Source organism: Dromaius novaehollandiae, chromosome 7 (genome assembly GCF_036370855.1).
Source record: "Dromaius novaehollandiae isolate bDroNov1 chromosome 7, bDroNov1.hap1, whole genome shotgun sequence".
Lineage (NCBI taxonomy): Eukaryota > Metazoa > Chordata > Aves > Casuariiformes > Dromaiidae > Dromaius > Dromaius novaehollandiae.
In genome coordinates, this window is record NC_088104.1 from 7947364 (window position 1) to 7971396 (window position 24033).

At 36.7% G+C, this 24033-nt stretch overlaps 1 long non-coding RNA gene across 2 annotated transcripts in view; it reads right to left on the reverse strand.

Annotated features, from left to right (window-relative positions):
* LOC112988312 (uncharacterized) overlaps positions 1–24033 on the reverse strand; it is a 171457-nt gene that overhangs the window by 140528 nt on the left and 6896 nt on the right. For both annotated transcript variants that reach the window (XR_010389920.1, XR_010389919.1), the window contains exon 2: positions 22694–22786. This is a non-coding gene — a long non-coding RNA (uncharacterized LOC112988312). The remainder of the gene's footprint in view (positions 1–22693; positions 22787–24033) is intronic.

Genomic DNA, 24033 nt, shown 5'->3' on the forward strand with positions numbered 1-24033 from the left:
TAAGATAAATTCCATCATTTTGGACACTGTAACAGTAGTGGCAGGGCTGGGGATAAAGAGAAAGATGACATTTTACTCCAGGAGAAAATGTATGGTAGACTTCCACCACAACAAATACGTTATACTCACCTCAGTAGTTTATTTCAGCAGCGTGGAAATTTCCAAGAAATTATTCTTACAGTTCATGCTACAAACCAACTTATGGAGATCAGATGTTCTTTGGAGTTTGTGATCAAAGTGTTAGAAACAATCAGTTACACTTGTAAGTGTGAAAACTTAAAATGTTAGCATACAAATGGAAAAAGGAAAGCATGTCTTTAACTACCTGTTTTGCATGTAAAAGTCAGAACTGTGACACCTTATCACAAGTGAGATTAGAGCCAGCACACAAGCAAAGGCAATGGGTTTGGAAGTGCTAAAGACTATCATATTCTTCCATTTATGACCATTTTTTGAATACAGCAGGATTTCACACAAATGGGGCAAAGCAAAAAGTACTTAAGCAAGCCAAATTGTCTAAGAACTTGGCCTCCAGCATCTCTGTTCTCTGCAAGCAGAATTTCTTTCAAGTCTACTGTCCAACTACATATTCACATTGTTTGTGTAAATACCAAAGGTTCAAAACAATAGTGGCCTTTTTGCCTCCACAATGCCAGGAGAATCTAATCACAGCTTTCTGCACACACAGGCACAAATAGGTACACTGTGCTCTCCATCCTTCAGTAGCTTTAAGCTTCAATATTTAAAGAGGTTCCAAGAGATGACAAGTTTTTGTCTGCTTGAACAAAAAAATGCCATTCAAAGTCTACAGCAGGAAGCAGTGCCTCAGCTTTTCAGGAATATGATTTTGGAAGAAACTCAGTCAAAGTAATCTCCTGACTTAACTGGAAATAATAATTTATCTTTGTCAAAGAACAAAGAAGGAATTCTGAGAGATTCTGTTGCATAAAAGGGTTGAATAGGGAGAAACAGACCTTAAATCTCTACCATTACTTCTGGAAGAAGTGAAAGACATAATGAATATTGTTCATCCAAAGAAAAAGTCAACATGTAGCTTGTGGCTGAAACAGCTCTCCTAATGAAGGATGTAAATCCATCTTAGTTTCCCACTGAGAATCCATAACCAGAATATTAAGAAGCTCAGCATTACAGGAAGGTAGCACTGACTACTCATCTTTAGGAAGATACAGGGCAGAAGAAGCTGTCTAGCTAATTAAGCTAATGGAGAGTCCCCCACTTTTCAAATTCAGCAAATCATCCATAATTATGAGGAGCAGTGTCTTTGGATGAGATTGGCACCTCGCTAAACTCCATAGTGTCAACACAGTCTTCTGGGTTATTTATGTACATCAGATACCCTTCGTAACAGCTGAAAGGAGTCTAACTCCTATCAGAGAAGAGCAAGCACATACTAAAGCTAAGATCCATTGGCATCCCACCCTCAGGTGCAGGTAGAGATGATGTGAAAGCAAGTCTGGAAACTAAGACAAGTTTTTACATACCTCCTCTAAGAGTTGAAACAAATTCAAGAAGAAAACACCTTTGACCAACCCTGGATAATTGTGATAACCTTGTTTGTATCCTGCTTTATCTTCCAGAGGACCATCAGGCAGAGTTGAAGGAAATATATAAAAAAACTTTCCCCTTCAGCGGCTGGAACATACATAACAGGAACCAAGGACAGAGACTGGGTCTCTCACAGAAAGACTGGCTCTTCCTTTCGGTGTCCAAGGCAAGGAGATCATTTTCAGGCTATCCCAAAGTTCTGAAAGACGACTCTGAAGACTGGTCCACAGCTCTCATTTGTAATTCATCAAACTTCAACAGCACAAGTTGTATGATAATGAGCCTAGGATTCTTGGGAGGTAAAGTAATAGACAAGGCAACCTGATATTAAACAATTCAGTTCCAAAACCAGAATAGTTACACGCAGAGAAGAGTGGAATACATACTATTTTGTAGGTTGATGTAAAACAACAGTGGCATTATATGTCATTAATATAATAACCCCTGGTAAATAGAAAAGTATTGCAAATCTTATATACCTAACTATAGACTGCTCTCCTCAGGGAATCTGAGACCCTGTGTCATAGGCAGTCCAGGCAAATGCCACAGCCAAGAGAAGTGTCCACAACTGTTGACCTAGACACTGACTGAAGACAACAGAACATTCCCTCACTAACACTGTGTGAGTTCTTCCACTACCTAATCAAAACCAAAAAAATTGACTCCTAGACACTTTGTGATCATCTTGTCCACTGGCAGTGTACAGTTCAAAGCCATGTTTGTATGCCTGGAATTAAAACTTTCAAGGGAAGTGAATGGTTCCCAAAACTAAGCAAGTTGTTCAGTGACATGACAGGAGAAACCTCCACCTTCTGAAGCACAGATCTTAACATCTGGAATTGATTCCAGGCATGTAAGATCTGGTAGGAATGGAATCAACATGGATAGTGATATATATATACATCATGGACTGCACTTTAGAGGAGACTGTTACATATTAACCACGAGTCTCAAAGAGTTGAAGAAGTGCAAAATACACTGTGGAGTTTGTGAAACATTTCAACTGCCAGCTATAAAGATAAGGATAGAAAATAACTGTGTATGAGATGAGCAACTACCACTACAAGAACCTTTGATATTGACCCTCAGGGTAATAGAAAGACTGAACTGCAAGATCTCATAGAAATTGTGATACTGGGCTGCAACAAACCAAAGCACTTTCCTATGAGATGGATCATAACGTGGAAGTAAATTAAGATTAAGAGAGACAAGCGAGTGTACCCTTTGAAACAACGCTATTACTGTGGCCAACATCATCACCCTGAACTCAAATTTGAAAATAAAAGCATTCAGTTAAAGTCTAAGATAGCTCCCTAGATTCTTTTCTTCTCTTGATACTAGAAAATAAATACTGTAAAACTCTTTTTTTCTGATAGAAAGGAGAAGATGTTCTGTGGCTCGTACATTATATGAGTAGCTACTTTCTTTTTTTGGAAGGTCTATTGTGAGAGTATCAGCTACGGAGTATACAGATTCAAGCAAATGTAGACAAAAAGGGGGTTAATATTTTAAGTATGCTACATGAGACAGTGGAAGAAGCAACAATATCTCAGGAGCAGAGAATAAATGTATCCTTTCAAAATTCTATAAAGGTATTTGTTAGAATTTGAACTGTCATGGTAAAAGCAGTTAGACATGGGAAAAACTGGGTGGGTAAAGCAAAATGGAGAAGATAGGAGATGATGTTATTTAACACAAAGCTCCATTAAAAAAATGGATACAAATGGAAGTGCCTAAAAGGGCAATATCACTATCACAGCAAACAGCACAGGGACAAAAAACAAAACCAAACAAAACAGTCCTGATGTTTTTCTCTTTACTTTTTATTATGGTCTCCAAAAAGATTACCCAAGCACTTTTTCTGCTGACAGTCAAACAAGATATAATTAGATATGGTCAAGTAAATTTGATATATGAAAGTACAATGAGATTTTCTTCCTCTTTCAGCAACCTCTTCCAGCCAACTGAATACCCACATTAAGGAAGGAATACTGCATGTGGCTAATATGCACAGATTTCATGTCTGAATGTCTAAATCAGTTGCTAATTTAGTGAAAAAACATACATTTCTCTAATTTCAAAATTGGTCTTGCTGAATGTAATTCACAACATAGGTTATTTGATTTTTTTGCAGTAGATAGCAAAAGGAATCACTTTAAATAAATGTAGAACCAACAAATTGATAATTTGCTTCACACAGTTTTCATATTAATTAGTATACTACCATTTTGCAGAAAAGAATTACTCGATTATCACAGAAAGAAACATCAGCTGGTCAATGTCCAGCAAATGAAGGAATAACCTTTGCCATCAGTATTGAAGTCTTTTTGTAACATTTTCATGACAACGGCCTTTTGCCAATGCTAGAGAAATGGTTCTTGTTGTTTCACAGTATCTTTAGGACACTATGGCTTAGTGATGAGTTGAACTTGGCAAAATGTAGGAGTGACATAAAATAAAGAAAAACAAGCCGTTCTCAGCTTGAGAATATCTTACTGAAAATGAGGCAATTTATAGTTTTTACTAAGTTAGCAAGTCAAATTATCACTTCTGTGAAATTTGTCTTTAACATAACTAGCTAAAAACAATGTGGAAACCATAAACTGGTTTATCACTGATGTTTTATGAATAAACCATTATCTAGCTCAGACTAATTAAGGTTAATAATTCATTTTTTTGTCAATGAAAACAATGCCTGTAGGGCAGATGTCTGGTGGAAATGGAGACAAAAGCAATGTGATAGAAGCAATTATACCAGATGTCCACAGCAAGCACTCATTCAAAATAAAAATTAATTGATAGAAGATCTAAATCTTAAGGCATTGGTCACTCTTCGCTACTTACTCTCTAGTAATACTGACATAGGTGAGATTAGTATGAATTTTTGAAGTGAAACTTACTATGTACATCATTAGCTTTCAGCTCATACAAAATGTTTTACAGGACTCATTTCAAATATTGCTACTATTAAACAGCAGTTGACACAGAAAATATCAGATATTTCCTCAAAAGATCAAAATCTTCCACAGAAGGAGATACCCCATGCCAAAAGTAATTTCAGCTGCAAACCCAGTATTATATAAAACCAGTTTAGGAAAAATCAATTCATCATTCCTTACAGAAAGATGCAGTGTTCAGAACTGTCAATTTCTTTAGTGTATTTCTATGGGTACAAATTGTAATATAGGAAATTCCATTTAAATATAAAAAAGAACTTTTTTACTGTGAGGGTGGTCAAACACTGGAACAAGTTGCCCAGAGAGGCTGTGGAGTGTCCATCCATGGAGATATTCAAAACCCAACTGGACATGGTCCTGAGCAATCTGCTCTAGCTGACCCTGCCTGAGCAGGGGCGTTGGACTAGATGATATCATAAATCAGATTAAATATACAACCCTTTTATTTTCATAGAAACACATTTTACAGAAATGCCTAACAAATAAATGCCACAATCCTTACTGCCCTCGATTCCTGCTGATATTAGAAGTACTGAGCTACATGAGGAATTGTCCTTTCAAACTATCTACTTGCCTATTTACATATTAAACCTCTGTTTACAGGAACACATATTTGCACATACAAATTTGCATTTCTGCATATGCAAGCATGTTGTATGCAAATGCTTGCATTCACAAATGATTACAAACGCCACTTTGAAAACCAGTTTAGGCATCTGGCTCTGTGTTATGATATACATTCATAAATTAAACCAATATTTGTTGTTCTATCCATTCCATGATAAAAACATATAGGATATGTAATATGAGATCTAGCTCCTTAGAAGCAGATTTGCGGTAAGTTTTTTGCATTAACAACTGACCAATGCTAATTATAAGTCTTGTTCTCTGCTTCACAGCAGAACTGTATTATATTTTGGTAGGACAATGTATAAACAAGGAGAGAAGCGTCATAAACATTTACATTCATCATTACTAAAAATAAAATGTATCCACTAACAAAGGCATTTAATGATCAACAGTTGTTTGAGAAGTATATTGTTAAAAGAAACCCTTCAATAGGACTCCAACCATGTCGACTTTTGAAATTTTATAAGATGTCTTCCTTTGAAAATATTTCAGACAAATTTGTTATGATAGAAAAAGTATTGATATTACCAAACACTTCTAAAAAGTGCAAATAATTGAGCCCTAAAAAGGTAGATCACATACTTTCTATATGATATGAGATACACAGAATTTTCTGGATGATGCTATAAACTCAATCAAAGCATGTTTAGCTTCATTTTGTTTTTTTAGAACTACAACAGAAATAGGAAGAAACAGCTATTTGTAAGCAGATAGAAAACAAGGCAATATAAATAGAAAAAAATAGTTACACTTAATGAGATTTGTTTTCTCTGGAACTGCTGCTGGGTTTCACTTTCAAACTACAGAGTTATCTACTTTCATTAGATTAGGGACAATGCTATGCAATCTGTCTGAGCTTTGATTTTCTCACCAAATAAAAGAACAAGTGCGTCACACTTAAAGAGAGAAAACATTCAATTTAAGGAAATGCAAGAACAAAGAGCGAGCCTAGTTACTTTAAATACAAATGTGAAGACAACTACATTAAAGATATTAAATCTCAATCTGGCAAAGATGCTGGTGGAGAAATTCTGTCCTGACATATACCCACAAGGCACAACTAAAATTCATGGGAGTAATTTTGCAGGAGCATAACTGGGGCTTTGTTTATACTAAACTCTTTGTTTCAATGGATTAGTTTTCTTCTCTGTAACAGTTGTGTCTGAACTTTCCCCTTACTGTAGTTTTCCATCAGCATCCTTCAGTCTCCCAGCAGCTAACGACTTTTCCATCTCTCACTAGCAACTTCTGCTGCACTAGTGTTTCCACCTTCTCAAACTATTTAATTGACTAGCATAATTAAGTAATTTAAATTATCACAGCAATCATTCCCAAACTATATTAATATCAACATTTGCTGCTTCTATTTCATATCTCTTTCAGGCTTGCTTTCTCAAAAGCTCATCCATTTCTCAAGCTGAGAGAGAACTGATATAACAAATGACTTTGCCCCTTCCTAGAAACCTTGCCTTGTTTGCACTTTTAGACCATTGTAGCTACAACACTACTACTAATTATGGATGTGCTTGTGCCATCCCTATGTTGCCTCACTCTACTACATTCTTAAATGTTCTTTCCTCCAACACCGAATTAGCTTATAAAAATTTTCCCTTCCCATTCAAGTGTAAGTCATATGTAGGTATTATTATAAATGAATAAATGTATTTATTCTACAGAAGTTACATTGTTTGAACTATCCTAGTAAGCAATGACTTAAACTAAAACATCCCTGAGAAATAGAACAGTCCACAAAACAAAGTCAAATCAAAAAAGAAACATAAGATTTTAAATTCCCAAGCTCTTGTTCAATTTCAAGTATACTAATTTCAAGCACAATTTTAAGCAATTAAGGAGGGCTCAGTAAGAATCAAAGCCTAGAGCTTCTTTTCCCATAGAGAATGCATAGCAAGCTGAAATATGGAGGGAAAATTTATGAACTGCATGTAATGTAATATAAATGCATGTTAGAAATAGCAAGAACAAAATGTACTGCAGTTTTTCCCCCAAAGTCAGAAAAGCCGTCCTGGTAAGGAGCAAGAGCAGCTCTGACAGGGGAAGTCCCCCCTGATTGGACTGCTATTACATTTTTCAATGATCTGTGCAGGCAGGAGGATAATATAAATTACAGAGGCATAGCCTAGTCCTAAGAAATCTCCTAGGCAGTTAGCCAGAATGCAAAAACTGTGCAAAGACCAAAGTCCATCTAGACTTCATGAAGGCTCAGAGTATCTGGCTCTGTTGATTCAACCTAAATGGGGAGTCAGTCCTCAGTCAGTCAACCTGAAAAGATTGCCAAGGTACACCATCAATCTTACCACATATCTTAGATAGGAGCAATAACAAAATTTAAGAACTTATTAAGGATTTCAGAATGGGGTTCAAAGGACCAAATATTAATTACGATTGGTGTTTTCCCTTTGTAAAGACTACAAAACGTGACCTAAAACTAGATCAGATTATCAAGGATTCAGTTTTTGAGGATAAATGTTCAGCTGCAGAAAACAGAAGCAGAGTCTCCAGGCAAAGTCCCCAGCAAATCATGTGGCTACAAATTTAAAATTTCTCTGATGGCATCTGAGGGCAATTCCATGTAAGCTGCATCCAAGGATTTCTACTTCAACGCATACCACTTCTAACTGGGATCATACAGTATGCAGCACTACTATTGGCTCTGTGCTCTTTGTACTGTATCAGAAAGCATAGGAACCATTTTGTGGAAGTTGACTAGAAAAAAACAAGTTCTTTTCAAAAATATATTATGTTTGTTGCAATGATGTTGTGATGTTGCAACTATGATATTCTATGCATACAAACGATTTAAGCTGTGTTATTAGACAAAACAATATATGTGGTAGTTTTTATTTCAGACCTAAAGAAGAAAGTACATCTATTATTTCACTTTAGTCAGTTTGATGGGTAAAAGATATTACTTCTTCATACAAACCTTGCCTTACTTTATGTGTTCTTATTTGCTGCTTGCATTTATTTTAAATGAAGAGCGTTCACATGGTAAATGCATGGTTATTTTTAATGCACTAAAAGGTAAGTTGTTGACCTCATCTTTTACATCGTTCATTAACATGTTTTCTTCTATATGCTAGAATGGTACCTTTTGCTTTCTAAAGACTTCTAGTACTTGAATACTTCAAGCTCTTTCCTTTGCTAGCAAAGTAAGCCTACTATCAGTAGTAATATGTTAATTCAAGTATATATTCTAACAGGATTCCCAGGCCTTGATAACCATTACTTCCTGCATTCATCATACAAACAGTGTGAATTGGCTATGTTCTCACATATCAAACAAATGCTCAGGACAGCCCAGTTAAATGATTTGCCAAAAGACAATTTGATACAGCGCTAGCAATTTTCTAAGTCTTTCTCAATTATCCATATAGTTTGTTTAGGACGTAACCAGGCTAAATGCTAATTAGAATTACAAAATTTGTGCTCTATTTAAATTACTAGTTCCGTGTTTTGAGATAACTTTGCTAATCCTAAAAAAAGACTTTGAATGATACTAAGTATTTTTTTAAACTGTTTGCCAAATCTTAACGTGTTTCTCTACAACAACATATGGTATAGTCATTATTTAAAGGCTGGTTCTCAGCAGTACACATCTTTTACTATAACCAAGTATAAGGTTTGAAACGGGGGGCCCATCTGCTCGTATCTATTAACTACTCAATTTAATTTCAAGCATTTGTTTAACTGATGACACTTTCAAATGCAGTAGGATTTTTATAACACAGGTGACTAACAGGAACATGATTTCACTTTAACCAAACTCATCTTAAATTGTTGTCAGAGAAAAGAATAAAGGAAATAAACAGCTGCAGTACTGAATCACGTAAACACAGTGACAGGGCTGTGTAATACAGGCTTCATGTTATAAAGCTTTCTTTTTTCTTTTCAACTAAGGAATGTGGAAATGGTAATCACACTAGCTCAACAGAAAAGCACTTTACAGCACACCCAAGAATGTGGAGGTGATCCCTTTTATTGGGGCAACTAAAAATATAAATAAAAGTCTGAGAAATTTTATTTTAATTTGCTTTATCAGAGCACATGAGCAGTAAAAAAGAAAATCAAAGGGTTGCCCTGTGTGGTGCCTCTTGGTAAAATAATCAGCTTTTAAGTTATTCTTTGGATGACACACAAGATACTGGGTTAAGAAAGAGGCACCTCCTTAGGATTTACTCCCATTTGACATGGGACGGCCCAACATATGTGGATTTTATACCTAAATAAATGTGAAAACACGTATTAAATAAACAGCTCTATATACAGTATGATTGTTCCCTAAATAACCACACAGCTGAGAAAAAAGACAGAGGAAAATATAGGAGAATAAAACCAAAGAAAATCTAAGAAAAAAAATAGAAAATGAAAGAAAAACTGAACCATCGATCCACTAATATTCTTACACAGGCCACTCTGCAGCTGGAGCAATATATCACAGTTCAACAAGTCATCAGCCATGACAACTTAGACAGTAAAGGATCTGTATCTATATATAGAATAAGTGAAAGCAGATTTGTTCTTAATCTGATGGCTATCATATTTTGACGGTAAATTATGTTCATTTAGAGAAACATATTCCAATCCATGATAACTAAAATGCTCCCTATGACTGAAAATCTCATCATCTTTTATCTCATATGGGCTTTTCTGTTAATTCAGTGATTTTTTTGTCTAGTATTAGGAGGAAAAGACAAAAAAGTGGGGGGGAATAGAGACAAGCAGAAAAAAAGATTAACAATAAAATGAGAAAAAATGCAGAGCTCCTCACAGCAGTGGCATTCTGGCTATAGGATTACAAAACTACAACTTCAGACTTTTTAACAGAATTTTAAACTGAATATATTTTACCTTGTATCATAGCTTTCAATAGCAACTTACAATATAAAGCTACATATACTGGAATAGTATCTTGATGAAAGCTAAGGGCTTGCCTAAACTTGCTCATTCAAATAAAGTATAATATCAGTTTTAAGTAGAATAGTTGCTTAAAAAAAACCCCTACATACAGACATTCTTATTCCAGAATAAAAACCTCGAAGAGTGATTTACAGTAGCAAGACTATCTGCTGAAGTTGTTTTAATACAATTAATAGTTTGTCCCCTGTATAAACATGCAATTAAATCTTACAATTAAATATACAATACATTTCTGAAATTTTTATCTCCCCTGACCTAGGACTTTTCATTAAGTGTCTGTGCACAAAAAATTGGACATTAATCATTCCTGGAACAAAACAATAGATTTAAATCTGGGATTAGTCTGGTTAGTTGCTTTATACATAAATGATGTTGCAAAGATATTCATATTTTTATTCCAGTAGCAAGGCAATTACAAAGCATCAAAATTGTTTTTCCAGCTTACAGTGAAATCAGAACTCCAGCAGCAATCTTAGCAGGGTCCTGAGCCTGACAGCGCTCCTATCTGATCCTCTGTTAACACTCAAGTCTTCTGAGATATGTGCAAACCTTCTGAGACACTGATCACAGCTCCTCCTCTACTCTTCAGATCTCTCCACGTGCACAAAAATTTTTTGTTTGTTGTTCATTAGAAGGCACAGAACATTTGCAAATGTGTGACTTTTTGATGCTCCTATGGTCATTACAGTTTTCTCTTGGTACCTCTATACAACCTCATTATCTGAATTAGCAAACTGTAGCTTCTGCTTGACATATATCTATTACCACTCAATTCTATTTTATCCTCGCAATATAATTACCGACAGATTATATTGATTAATTGAAAAAATCTGTTTCTGGGTAGCAAATACCACAGGAAAAAGTCTATTGAGAACTGTGACTTACATTTCTGATAATATTTTGCCATTGGAATATGGTATAGCAGTTCAAATAGAGTGTGGCTTTCCAGTAATCTCAGATAAGACAGCATGAAATTCTTTAAATTATTCCAGGTGAATATTAAATGATCACTGAAAGTTTTAGGGACGATGCCATGCCACAATGAAAGGCAAATATAAGTGGGAGTCAATAAAGAAAGAAAACTAAGTGTCAAGTCATATTTGTAGAAATCTATAGAATGTGGAATTCAATGTCAAAGTAAATGAGATTTGTATCAAAGGTATTTCTAGTGATATCCAAATGAAACTGAGCAAATGTGCTTAGAAATGTATGCCTGGACAAACCAAATAGCTCAATGTGAGCCTGTAATACTTAGACTATCAATTGACAATTACTAATGCACACAGAAAATCCAGCCTTCGAATGCGGTACTCAGGTTGGCATTTCAGAGCTTAAAATACGCAATAGGATGATCAGAGGAGGTTTGTAAAAGGTGGAGAATTTCAGAACTGAACAAAAGCTCTCAGGTTTAAGTATGTCTCTAGACATCAAAGAAATAAACTACTGAAGCATAAAAATGTACAGCAGTAAGTATTGCAACTAATCTACTACAATGCTTTTTATTCATTTTAACAGTGGATGAGATTATGAAGTTGGAAAAGATGACTGAAGAATCTTCTTATACAATAAAGATCATAGCATAGTAGTAAAAATGTTAGGATTCTTTTAGTCCTTCTCAGCCACAGACTCTTGATCTTTTGATACCATTCTGCTTGTTCAGTGAAGGTTTTAATGAGAATAGTAATTTAGAACTTTCTTCCTTTGTGAGTATATGTCCTCATCTTAACATTATTTTAAAACATTGTTTTCATGTGGGCATTTACTGTATGGTAAAGTATGACAAATTTGATAAGAGAAAAGCGAAGTCTGGGCACAGTCTTTTTGTATCAGGAATGGGTGAAATATTCACATATCGTGGAAAACCTGGGAAATTCTGATCCTACCTTCAGACATAGAATGGATACACAGTTTCTGATTACAAAAAATCTCTTGCAGTCAAACACAAAGCTAAGCTGCAGTCGTATTGTCTGATGAACAATCCACATGCCTCATTTCCTGGGCACTGGGAGAAAAACTGTTTCCTACACAACTCACTGAACTGAGAATAATAGCAATGAAATGCCTGATGACAGCAGCAACATAGAACCTAAAAAATACCCCAGAAGTATGCATTTCGTAATAAAAGTAGGAATACCATAAATTACATATCACTTAGTATGTTAGATTCCAAAGAATTTGCTTCTTTCAGTGCCCTACGAGCTACAACTGTAAATGTCACAACCACCTATTATCTGGGTAGTCAATTCTCCCCAGATATTTTAAGTTGTTCCTAGAAAAATAAACAAGAGCAACAGTTACTAAAAGACAACAAAAAACTGGTTAACCCAAATGTACTTTCTGTTTTCCAAAGGAAATGAGAAAATGTCTCATGTCTCATGGTGTGAGAAAGTTTAATTGTCGGGGTTTGTTATCTCACAGGACAGAATTTTTCAGATATAATGGAAAGCCTATTTCCAGTTCTTTGGGTATTTTTTCCAAAGAGACTGTTTTTCCTAATCTCTGATTTGATCATAAAACATCAACCAGTTATCTAACTGAGAAAAGATGCATGCTCCACCTGAGTCTGTTAGTGTCATTCCCAAAATTCAAAAGTGGTTGGTTGCTGCAAAACAGTTGCCTTCACACAACAGGACAGTATGACAACATATCCACATGCTTAGAGTGTATACTCAATCCCAAACATGTCATCAGGCTCATGTACAAAAATGATTGTCCAGTCCCCTTCTTAATTTGAATATATTAAGCATATTCCTACTACTATACAGGATTCCTTTATATACATGGAAGAAAACCAAAATATATAGAACAACTTAGTGTCAGCAGAGCTCCTTGCAATATGCACCATAGAAATTTTTCACTGTGGAAAAATAATTCAGATTTATAATAGAGGCATTTATCTATTAGGGATTTTACAGCTCTTCTGGAGTTCTTACAATGACCAGTCATATTAATACATATTTTCTTTAAGCTCTACATTTAAAGACATGATACTATCACCAACAGATTACGGTTTGAAAGATGTCCCCTTTACAGGCAATCCTTTTAAAAACTATTCACAATGTACTTGCCTATGCTACTGGTAATTGCCAAAAACTGGCTTCATATTATATAAAATGTTGTTCTGATTTAATACAGCATTTCCTGTTTGGATATTTAACTAATTCCAGTATTTTCTCCAGTGCTTGAGCTTTCACTACTCCAAAGAAGGCTGATTTAAAGCTTATTTCCTGTATCTGATCTTGACTTCTAAGAGAACTAACCCATTTAGTTCAGTGAACTGCTAACTCTTAAAGTAGTCAAGATGACAGTCTTCACAACTATTTATTTTAAAACTCTGACAGTGGAACTTAGCTGGAATCATTAGAAAGTTTGTTCCATAAGAGCAAGGATTCCAAATTTCAAAACTGTTAATAATCAAAATTTCTGATAAATATTTTTGCATGTAAGATTGAATACTCAATAACTATAAATGAGGGAGAAAGTAAGATCAGGCAACAAACAATAAATTTAGGCTCCTTTGAAAACAGCAAGAGTTCTTTGGACTCAGCTCATTAATTTTTCCCAGGAGAAATGCAATTGAAATTCAGTGAGAGTTAAACACTTAACTCCCTTAGGTTCTTTAAAATCCCAGATGAAGTGATATTTAACTAATTCCCACACTAACAGAAATCAGTCACTTGGCACAATGATGCTATCTAATTGCTGGTCGCTATAATAGAGTCAGTCCCCAGCATCGCATTTAATGACGTCATTATAGGAGCTCGCATGTCCTGTCCTGCTGGGCTAATACCAGCTGAGTTTATCGGCCTGAAAGCCCAGTCACCCAGACTGCAATACGAGGGAAGTAGTTGCATTGGAGGATGGCTCTTGTTACCTACAGTGAAGTCGTGTACGTGTATTCAACTTTCCACAGCACTTTCTCATTTTCAGAAGGATGCATATTCTACGTATAAGAAGTAATACATTCTTTGGGTGTGATCATGCTTTCATTTTCTATAAAATCAGTGAAATTATATCCCTCTTTGACTTGTATGAAATAAAATCAGACATCTCTGGAGAAATTTACTCTCGAATAGCAAGAGTTTTCTGCTTTTCCCTAGTTTGTTTTCCTTCCTTCATTCTTAGTGTCCTTGCTTTGCTGCCAGAAATCTCTAAATTGGTGAGCTCACTCTCCCCCCCTTCCCTTTTCTCCTTTCTCTCCTTCTCTCTTTGCCCGTCTGCGAGTTTCAATGGGCTCCTGCAGTTACTCAGGCGGACAGCATTCCGTTGCCAGGCAACTCGCTGAAAAGAAGCACATGCTGCTGCTGCACAGACAGAGCGTGCCCGTCTGCTCCAGTGATGCTGTGGCCTAATTTCTACCTCTGTTGTATTAAATACAAAAGGGAACATCTCCAGAGTAGAGGGTTAGGGAGTACTGAATTATTAGCACTTTTTTTTTGTTTGTTTTTTCCCCATTCCCCTGATCGGGTGCATCCCCTTCCATCTCAGGGCCCCCAGAAGTCATGCATGTCTAATCTGCTTGCATGCATTTGGGACTGTTCACTGCACTTTGTAGAAGACTGACAATTTGCTGTTAGCTTTTGGCTGAGTTAATAGTACTTATGGAGATCTGTTAAGCTTCCCAGTAGCTCTCAGTTAAGGGCAGTTTTGCATATAAATTCTCAAGGCGATTTTGCATTTAAATTCTCATCTTATCCTACCTGACTCTTTATCTTCTGTTTGTTAGGGTTTTTTTTTTTTTATAAGAGCCTCTTTAGGAATGCAAACATAGCCTTTCTTATTTTCTCTCTTTTCACTGTGCCTTCCTGAGAACAAAGAAGAGCAAACTAAGAAATTCCTTGCGTTTTTCCACAGCCTGAAGAAAGATCACTGTTTCATCCATGGATTTAGATTTGGTCTGCCTAATCTTCTCAGAAGGCAGAGCTATATGGATTCAGATTTTCTGATTTGAACTCAGCTCCACTTTTGCAATCCCTCACTGTCTGTTAGAGACAGTATTATCATTAGGTAAAAAACAGCAGACAGAATAAGAAGCAAGTTTCCTTATATCTATTGTTAGCTTCCTTACATTTATTGTTAGCACGATTTTAATAGGAAGGTTGCTTATATTAGTCACCTATTGTCAATTCTGGTACAAACTCAGCAACTCACTCAACCTGCAAGTAAACAGGACCCTCAGAGAGAAGCTGCACTGTATTGAACCTGACACAGTCTAACATTGCACTGGTGCTCTGAGTATTCCGCTGATTCTCCTTTCACTTCTGGACCAAGTTTGAAGTCCCAGACCTAATCTACAAATCCCTGATTTGGTTAGTATACATCTACTTTAAGGGCAGCCAAGAATCTTCATCCACTGATCCCTACGGTCAGCATTACACTATACATTTCTGCCAGCATAGCTACATCAACACAAACTGTGAAAAATGTATAACCTCCATCTGACACTGCCATACCAGTAAATGCCTGGTGCAGACTCATTTATGCCATCAGGCCAGAGCATTTGTTGGCTTAGTTTGTGCCTTTCAGTAATGAGCTGTAACTAAACAGGCAAAAACCACAGTGGCATGGAAAAACATTGAAATGGCAGATACTCTGTAATGTAGACAAGGCCAAACAAAACAGTGGTCTGTGGACACACTACAATTAAGAAAGACTCTACAAGGACACAAAGATCCAGTAGCTCTGTAGAAGAAGGGTCCCAGCCCAAATGTTCCAGTTCTTCCCTTTATGACCATGGCATATCATTTATCAGACTGCAGCCATATTTCGGTCCAGCATACTTATATATTGTATATGTATGTGTATATATCATGTATATATGTATATAATATGTGTATATTGCTGTCTATAGACACTACCTATCTTCTGCTTATCTTTTGTTTATCTACTACACAGAGGATCAGAACTGTTCAACTGCTTGCTAGCAATTCAGTATAGTTCTGTGACACTAAGAAAAGCAACAGGAGAGGCAAGGTCTTGTTCTTTCGGAGCAGGATATTTAGATCCGTGATACTTTCATGATGGTAACAACTATCAAACCACCATATTACTTACAAAATATTTTGAGATGTTCTGGTATAAAAGGTGCTATATGTAGGACAATGATACTTGCATGAGCCACATATATATAGCTTTCAGCTCACCTGCTGGCAACACTCTTCCTGATGCAGCCCAGGATACCATGGGCCTTCTTGGCCACAAGGGCACATTGCTGGCTCATGGTTAATTTGTTGTCCACCAAGACTCCCAGGTCCTTCTCCGCAGAGCTGCTTTCCAGCAGGTCAACTCCCAACCTGTACTGGTGCACGGGGTTATTTCTCCCTAGGTGCAGGACCCTGCACTTGCTTTTGTTGAACCTCATGAGGTTCCTGTCTGCCCAACTCTCCAGCCTGTCCAGGTCTCTCTGAATGGCAGCACAGCCCTCTGGGGTGTCAGCCACTCCTCCCAGTTTTGTGTCCTCAGCAAGCTTGCTGAGGGTGCACTCTGTCCCTTCATCCAGGTCACTGATGGATAACTTGAACAAGACGGGACCCAGTACTGACCCTTGGGGGACACCACTAGCTACAGGACTCCGACTAGACTGCGCCACTGATCACAACCCTCTGAGCTCTGCCATTCAGCCAGTTCTCAATCCACGTCCCTGTCCACTCATCTAACCTGCACTTCCTGAGCTTACCTATGAGAATGTTATGGGAGACAGAGTCGAAAGCCTTACAGTGTATAAGATGAAATATTTGGGACTTTTCTCCTTCGAAAAAATAATAGCACTAAAGTAACAACAAAATATCTTGACACTACAGTAAAAATTCACACTACCATTTGAAGTCAATCTAAAATGGATGATAAGGCCCCAGAACTATTTATGGCCATGGCAAAGCTCATGAACAAAACTGAGATGGTCCCCTGCCAAACAAAAGTAAAAAAAAAAAAAAAGAAGAATAACAACGCAAAACAATTTACCATATGAATATCAGTTTCTAACTCACTGTCCAGGAGCAGTCTGTGTGTGCATGTTTTGGGCTCTCACATCAGTTCAGGATGACACTACAGTTTGGCCCACAGTCAGAAAGAGGCAAGTGAAACAGTGTTCCAATACTTGCACTGTGAACACACAGCTGGCTTCAAAGGGAAATGGACTAATCCTACTTCATTTCCCTTCTTCAGTATATGTTTAAAGAGCTTTGGTGCGCTGAAGGAAATCAACTAGAATTCATTAGTTTCCTTCTGATTCAGTTCATTGCTGCTGTAAAGGGAAACAGGTCAGGATTGCAGGATCCTACACAATTTCCTTTTGAAGCAGACTTTAAGCCAATTCTCCTTTTACTTGTACAACACAGATCCACAGTTTTCAGTAACGATGCCTGTATTTAAATGCAATACGTCTCCAAGTGGTTAAAATATATAAAGACTCTACAGGGAAGAATATTAAATTAAAAACAAAAAAACAGACAAACACTAGTCTAGTTGACTTCATTCCTTTGAGAACTTTTGTCGATTGCTAAAAACAAAGCATTCCTGACAACAAGCTCAGAAAATCAAGAGAGGAACTTCTAGAAGAAGAGTAAGAAAAGAGAGAAAAAAAAATAACAGAGATTGGGAAAAGATCATAATGAAGGAAAAAGAAGAGAAAAGAATAATTTCTTGAATATATAAACTTTTTGCTATTCAATGGAAAATTGCAACAAACTAAAACTCTAACTCTAATAGCTGAACTAAATCCTATGCACGATTTTGATCTTGTTTGGAGAAGATTTTGGAAAGGGGAGACGTGAAGTTTAATCATTTGTTTTGGACAGAAAGCTTCTCCTCCAGTGTGTAATCAGACCTCTCCATTTCTCTCTTCAGAGCTCCTGCCATGTTTTCATGAGTCTTCTCAATGTTTTGGGAAGCCATAGGATTTCAAGTGATTCCAGGCTGTACTCTATTCAGTTTGAGGCTACTGCTCTTGAGACAGTAAACTAGAACCCACACGGTTCTACAGCAATATCTCACAATTTATCACCTAAGCAGAAAGTGGCTTTTGACAAACAAAGCAGAAAGGAATCACTATTTTTTGTATTTCATTACTATACCAAAGGCAAGGAAGTATTGCTATACTGAAATGTCTCATAAGTCTGAACTTGGATACTACAAATGATGAACAGCCTTATGAATTTGTTTCTCCCTGCTAGTCATGGAGCTACCAGCTTCCCAAAGCATACGCAATGTATTTCACAAAAAATCTATCTTGAACTCGGAATTGACCAAAAAGCCGTTACAGCAGCAAAGTCGTATCTGATGAGAGATGGGACATACCAAAACTCCAGGTTCTGAAAGGTTTTATTCTCTGAAATTCTAGAGGTGTATGAGGAACTCTGTGCAACAATTGAAAAATCTGACTCAAGCCCAGTTCGCTGCAGAAATATGGTACAGGCATGACTTTTATCCTGCAGCTTCTCAGCATAGGAAATTGAATGACAGTTAGAGAGCAACTAATGGCTCTTTGATTTTGTAGAAGAGTCTGTACCACCTATAGAGAGACTTAAAACAAGATTATTTTCCTTTGCTGTTCTATGCCAATCTTAGTTTACAGCCTTAACTTTGACCATTGGACCATAATTTGGACTGTTATTGAACCTGCTCTAGAAAAAGTATTTGACACCTCTGACTCATAAAGCCTGAGAGTCCGATATAGAAGCCTAGGGACAGCCACAGCAATAGAATAGGTAACCTGTTCTCTTTGCATGTACAAATTACTTTCTCATTACCAACACAAAGATCGAATGTCCTATCCCTCTCTTTAGTTGTAGTGAACGGATGTTGTACAGGAAGAAATCAGTCACCACTTCTAGATAACATCACAAACAAACAAATACATAAAACAAAGGCATTTCACAGCTCAAATATCCAAAGTCAAAACTCGTTTATTAGCCATTTTCTCATTTTTGTTGTTTACTGTATTTTGAATCAGTTTCAAAGTACAAGACACTAGATGATATAAAGACAATTCTAGCTTTATCAGTTCAGTGAGTATAACTAATTACATTTTCTTAATCCTTTTGCTTGCTGCATTTATTTCTCTGTTTTGTATTATTATTCTTGTTTGCTGCTCTTACTATACGAAAGATTTCCTTTTTGTATTTCCTTTGCAGAACCTACATTCTCCCTCCTTCTTCCCAGCTGCCCAAGTTTGCTGTCTCTCACACAGACCTTTTCTTTTCATGCCTGGTGTGCATGCATATGACTTTTACCTCATCTGGTGTCACCTCAGAATTTTCAGTTTGAGACAAATTACTCTGGATAAAATCACATTCTAAATTTATCCAACCTTTACCAGAGATTAAAACTTCTTTTTTACTGCCATAAACATTTCATCTTGCAAAACATATTCCAGCAAAACCTCCTCTTGATTCCTAATGTAAAGAGCCATAGGTCACTTTTCTGAAAATAAAAATGAACTGCAGATTGAGAAATGTAGTTCAATAATCTAACCAACCATGGCGATAGCTTCCACACTAGATAGAGTTACTATTTACACATGGGAGTTAGTGTGTACAAGGAGAACCGGTCTCTTGAAGACATAACAGGAAAAGAAAACATCCTTCAATTTACATCAGAAATGTCTCTTAGTCTTCAAACGAGAGGTAGAGAGATACTGAGGGAGAGAGACTGAATACTACAGCAATGGGCAGAGCACAGTGATAGAGGAACACCTACCCCTACTACCACTCTTTAATGGAACGGTACTTTAAAAGGTACCAAATGAGCATGTCTGCCTGCAAGCAGAACCTAATGCACGGTGGAGAGCAACACAGGCTGTCTGGTGGAGGAGCAAAAGGGGCAGAAAAGCCATTAGAGAGCCAGGAAATATCCTGTCTTCCCACTGTGTCACTACTGACAGTACAAACACTTTTGCTGACCGTCCTGGACAACAAAGCTTTCCATGTCATTTGAGTAACTCCTCTTTCCACTCATGCACTTGATTCTTCAGCTTTAAAATAACACTACTAATAATTCAACATTCCCTCTCAACAGTACAGCCTCCCAAGCATGAGGTTCAGAATTCTGATATTATATAAAAAAAAATATTTCCAAATTCACTGAGAAAAGTGCTTGCTCTAGTAATCATGCCCAAGCCAAGAAAAATGAGTGTCTCTTTCAACAGAAGGCCCAGCAGCTAAACAGTAAGTGAAAAAAGGATGCATTAAAATCTTCCTTTCCCATTCAACCTTGGGTTAAGCAGCTGTCCATATACCAGGGATTTAGTAAGACACACCAACAGAACCCTGCCTATTATTATGCACTAGAAAGTGAGCTTTCAGTACGAGGTGCCCTCACTTGCTTCACTGTACCTGTTCAAAATATGTGACTTGCAGCTACTGAGAAATGTGGAGAAATTATTCCATATAAAATGCTTTTATTATTTTAGTTTTCATGTATTTTGAACAGCAAGTCCTTTTATACATCTTTCTTAATGTTAACCTTGTGCTCACGCATTAGTGTTTTACTTTATCAAAGTAGAAAGACAGAAATGAACAAGAAGGAGAGAAACTCTTGCATTTCCATTTTCCTGTTGTTGGAAACAATCATTATTATATGAATTTAAATGCCTTTCTCATGTCCTCTTGAAAAAGATCAATACAGATTGTTTAAAAATAATTGTTCTTTTAAATGCTCTGTTAAAAATCCATAACTAAGGGCTTGGGGTTTTTTGGGAATTAACTATAGAAATCAGAATGGCTTGATCTCCCATGTCATTATGGAAATGTTATATCACAAAACAATCCCAACTGGATGCAACAGTTTGTTCCCAGGAGTGACTCAAATCCACACTGTTTGTAGTGCTACAAATAAACGCAGTAATTGTGAGAAAAGGACTAAACTGCAGTAGATGGCAGACAACTACCCACCTTGCTTTCTGGTTCTTCCATAGTATTCTCCATCATCTCCTTTTAGAGGCAGATTGATCTACACCTCACTCTTAAAAGAACACAGTATCTCGAATCTCTTTCAAGAACTTTGGAGATGATGTTTTTTGATGAACTTTTTGAGAATAGTTTGCTCGTGACAGCCTTTGTTCAAGGCCGGTGGTTTTGAAAAACAAGACTGTTTATCGTGTTTTTCTCTTAGTTTAGGACAGTGGTTGATATTTACCATATGGTGAAGCATTATGATGTATGTAGTCAGCATTGACATCATGCTTCAATAAAAAGGTTTCAGGTAAAAATAAATTCTCCCAATTTATATAATCTCTATCTTCTCTTCAATATTAAATAATAAAAAAAGAAAAAAGTGTTTACAGCATAATAATTATACCTCTCAACACTGAAACCTTGGGGTGAATACACCAGTGCATGTGAAATCAACATATCTGCTACGGTCAGAGGCATTCTGGTCTTTATTAGCCATTGTATACAGGCAGAAACCTAAGAAAGTCATCTACCCTCCTTTTGCTACATAGTAGACTATTGAAAGTTTCAGAACAAAAAAAAAAATTCTGATCTAAATACAGTTTGATCTCCTCTTCTCTTCAGAAACAAACAGTATTAATGAAAACTTGCCTCACTGTTCACATTCAGGCCATTGCATGATATTTCATTCCTGACAGACACATTGTAAAAGTTGGATAAATCATTGCTTATCTTGCTTACTTGGGGCTTTTATGCAAGTTAAATACAACAGCTCATGGAAGATAACTAGAACTCTTTTCTCTTCTCCAAAGCTGAAAGTAAGAAATCAAAATTACAAGCCCAAAAAATGATCCACTTAATCCCACAACTGTGGAAGGTCTAACCCTTATTAGATCTCCAGGTCTTTCTGAGGTAAGTTAAATAGATAAGGTCCAAGAATCCTGAGGGTCAAAGATTCCAAATACTGCAGACAAAGGAGGGGAGTAAAGCCCCTCACAAAGAATGCCTTTCTAGTGACTGAACTAACTCAAGCCTGTGTTCTGCTGGTACAGCTATGGAAATATGCGCTAAGGAAAAGGCAGTTTTCTAAATAGGCAGGGACCAAATTATGCAGAGGTTAATACATTTTTTTAAAGAAATACCTCCAAAAACATATAGAAACCAGGAAGAAATCAGCACAGAGAAGGTTTTTCTTCCCAAACTAGGTAAGAACTGTTGCATTCTCCACAAATAACAGTTTCTGAGAGTTTTTAGCAAATAATACACTAGCAAAGCCCAGTCATTTGCTTTCTTGTATTTACAGAAGTATTTTGAAACAAACAGATTAAAAGTGCTTTACACTATGTAACATATAATTATTATACTATTGGCAGACAGAAGTGGCATTTTTCATAAACAGGAGAAAGAACTCCTAAAACATGGATTTTCACGCTAGAGAAATTTTCAAATACTTTGGCTTAAAGAATAAATCAACATACTTTCACTTGCTGTTAGTAATTTCCACTAGATTTTGTACAGTTGTAAACTGTATGGATGTGCACAACATATGTAATCTAACTGCTGTTTGTGTAACATCTGAAACACAAGAATTCAGGACAAGATCTCCCTCTTATAAATGAAACAGGTGTAAGAGAGAGAGGGAAAAACAAATTTCCCTCTTGGAGGTTCTGCGTCACAATACAACTATTAGACAATGTTGTGTTTAACACTAACCGGTCCAGCTGGCTTCTTTGCTTTCTCAACAGCCTTCATAGCTTCCTTGTGTTGTTTTCTAATGTCTTCCTTTGGCTTGCCATGTTTATAGCACTAGGAGAGGAAGAAACAAAGCAGTTCTAAAGCTTGTTAAGAAGCAGTTCACGTGCTATTAAAGGTGACCTTCCCACTTCCAGTTCTATTTGTTCTCCTTACTTTCCAAAGTGGGTCAAATCTTTCCAAATCTGAGCACTCTCAACAGCGAGGTCTCTGAGAAGAGCTTTCAAAACTAAGTCCTGAGCTGTTCTGAACTTCTGAAAAGATCAGATCCACATTCAAACAAAGTGGGAAAGAATCATCTGATAGGAAGTTGAAATCTATAGATATATTAAAGTACAACACAACTCCAAGCAGTCTTCATACTGGATGGAGAGACTATTACTGTCCTGTTAGGTCCAGCAGTGCAGTCAGCATAGTGGTAGTCTCCAAATGAAGAAAACTAACAATGCAAATCTTCTCAGATTTGCTCACTCTATAGACAAACACACATTTGCAAACAGCCGTACTGTATAAGCTACTGCCCACTGGCACCTTCTCAATTGTTCATCACACTAAACATTAGTAGAGATTACTAGTCTTTTCTCTGCTGTTTGTTCATGATAGGATTTCCCACTCTGTTTCAGGTAAGGTCAGCCAGGTTAGCTTAAACAGCCGTGCTTTGCTAACCTGGATGATTTTGTCTGAAATGGACAGTGATGCATTTGTATGAGTAGTTCAGCCAGATGGCCTGAGGGTGTGATTTCACATTGTACTTAATACGGTGTAAATGCAGGTTACCACAGAAGTTAACCTTTAAGAGCGCACTGACTGTGGACAGCCTCTTCCAGACCTAGCTGAACTGGTAAGAAAGGCTGCTGCCACCGGCTTGCTGTTAGAAGTTCATTAAGGAAAATTTGCAGATTTTCATATTTTTCATCCACATGACCTTCTCTGAAAAATTTTCTGTAGCTTGATCCTTCAAGTGATGAAACTTTGCATCGAATTATTGAACTTAATCCTCAGCTTCAATTACTGTTCCTCCTCAAAGAAGGCAGCTAAGGCTTTGGCTTTTTGTTGGTGTCTGTCTTAAGTTGACACCCAAGGCAAAACCACTGCAAACATAGCTATCTGATATAACAAATGGAAAGATGTATGTTTTAAGTACATTTCACCAGGTGTAACTTAGTATCTTCCATTATCTTCTTTTCCAGTCAGCGGGGTTCAAGTATACAGATCATGGAATCTGAAATCTAACTGTAAGAGTATGAAAAAACAACAGATAGAGCTTCACTGTTATATAGCCAAATCATATACAGTAGCCA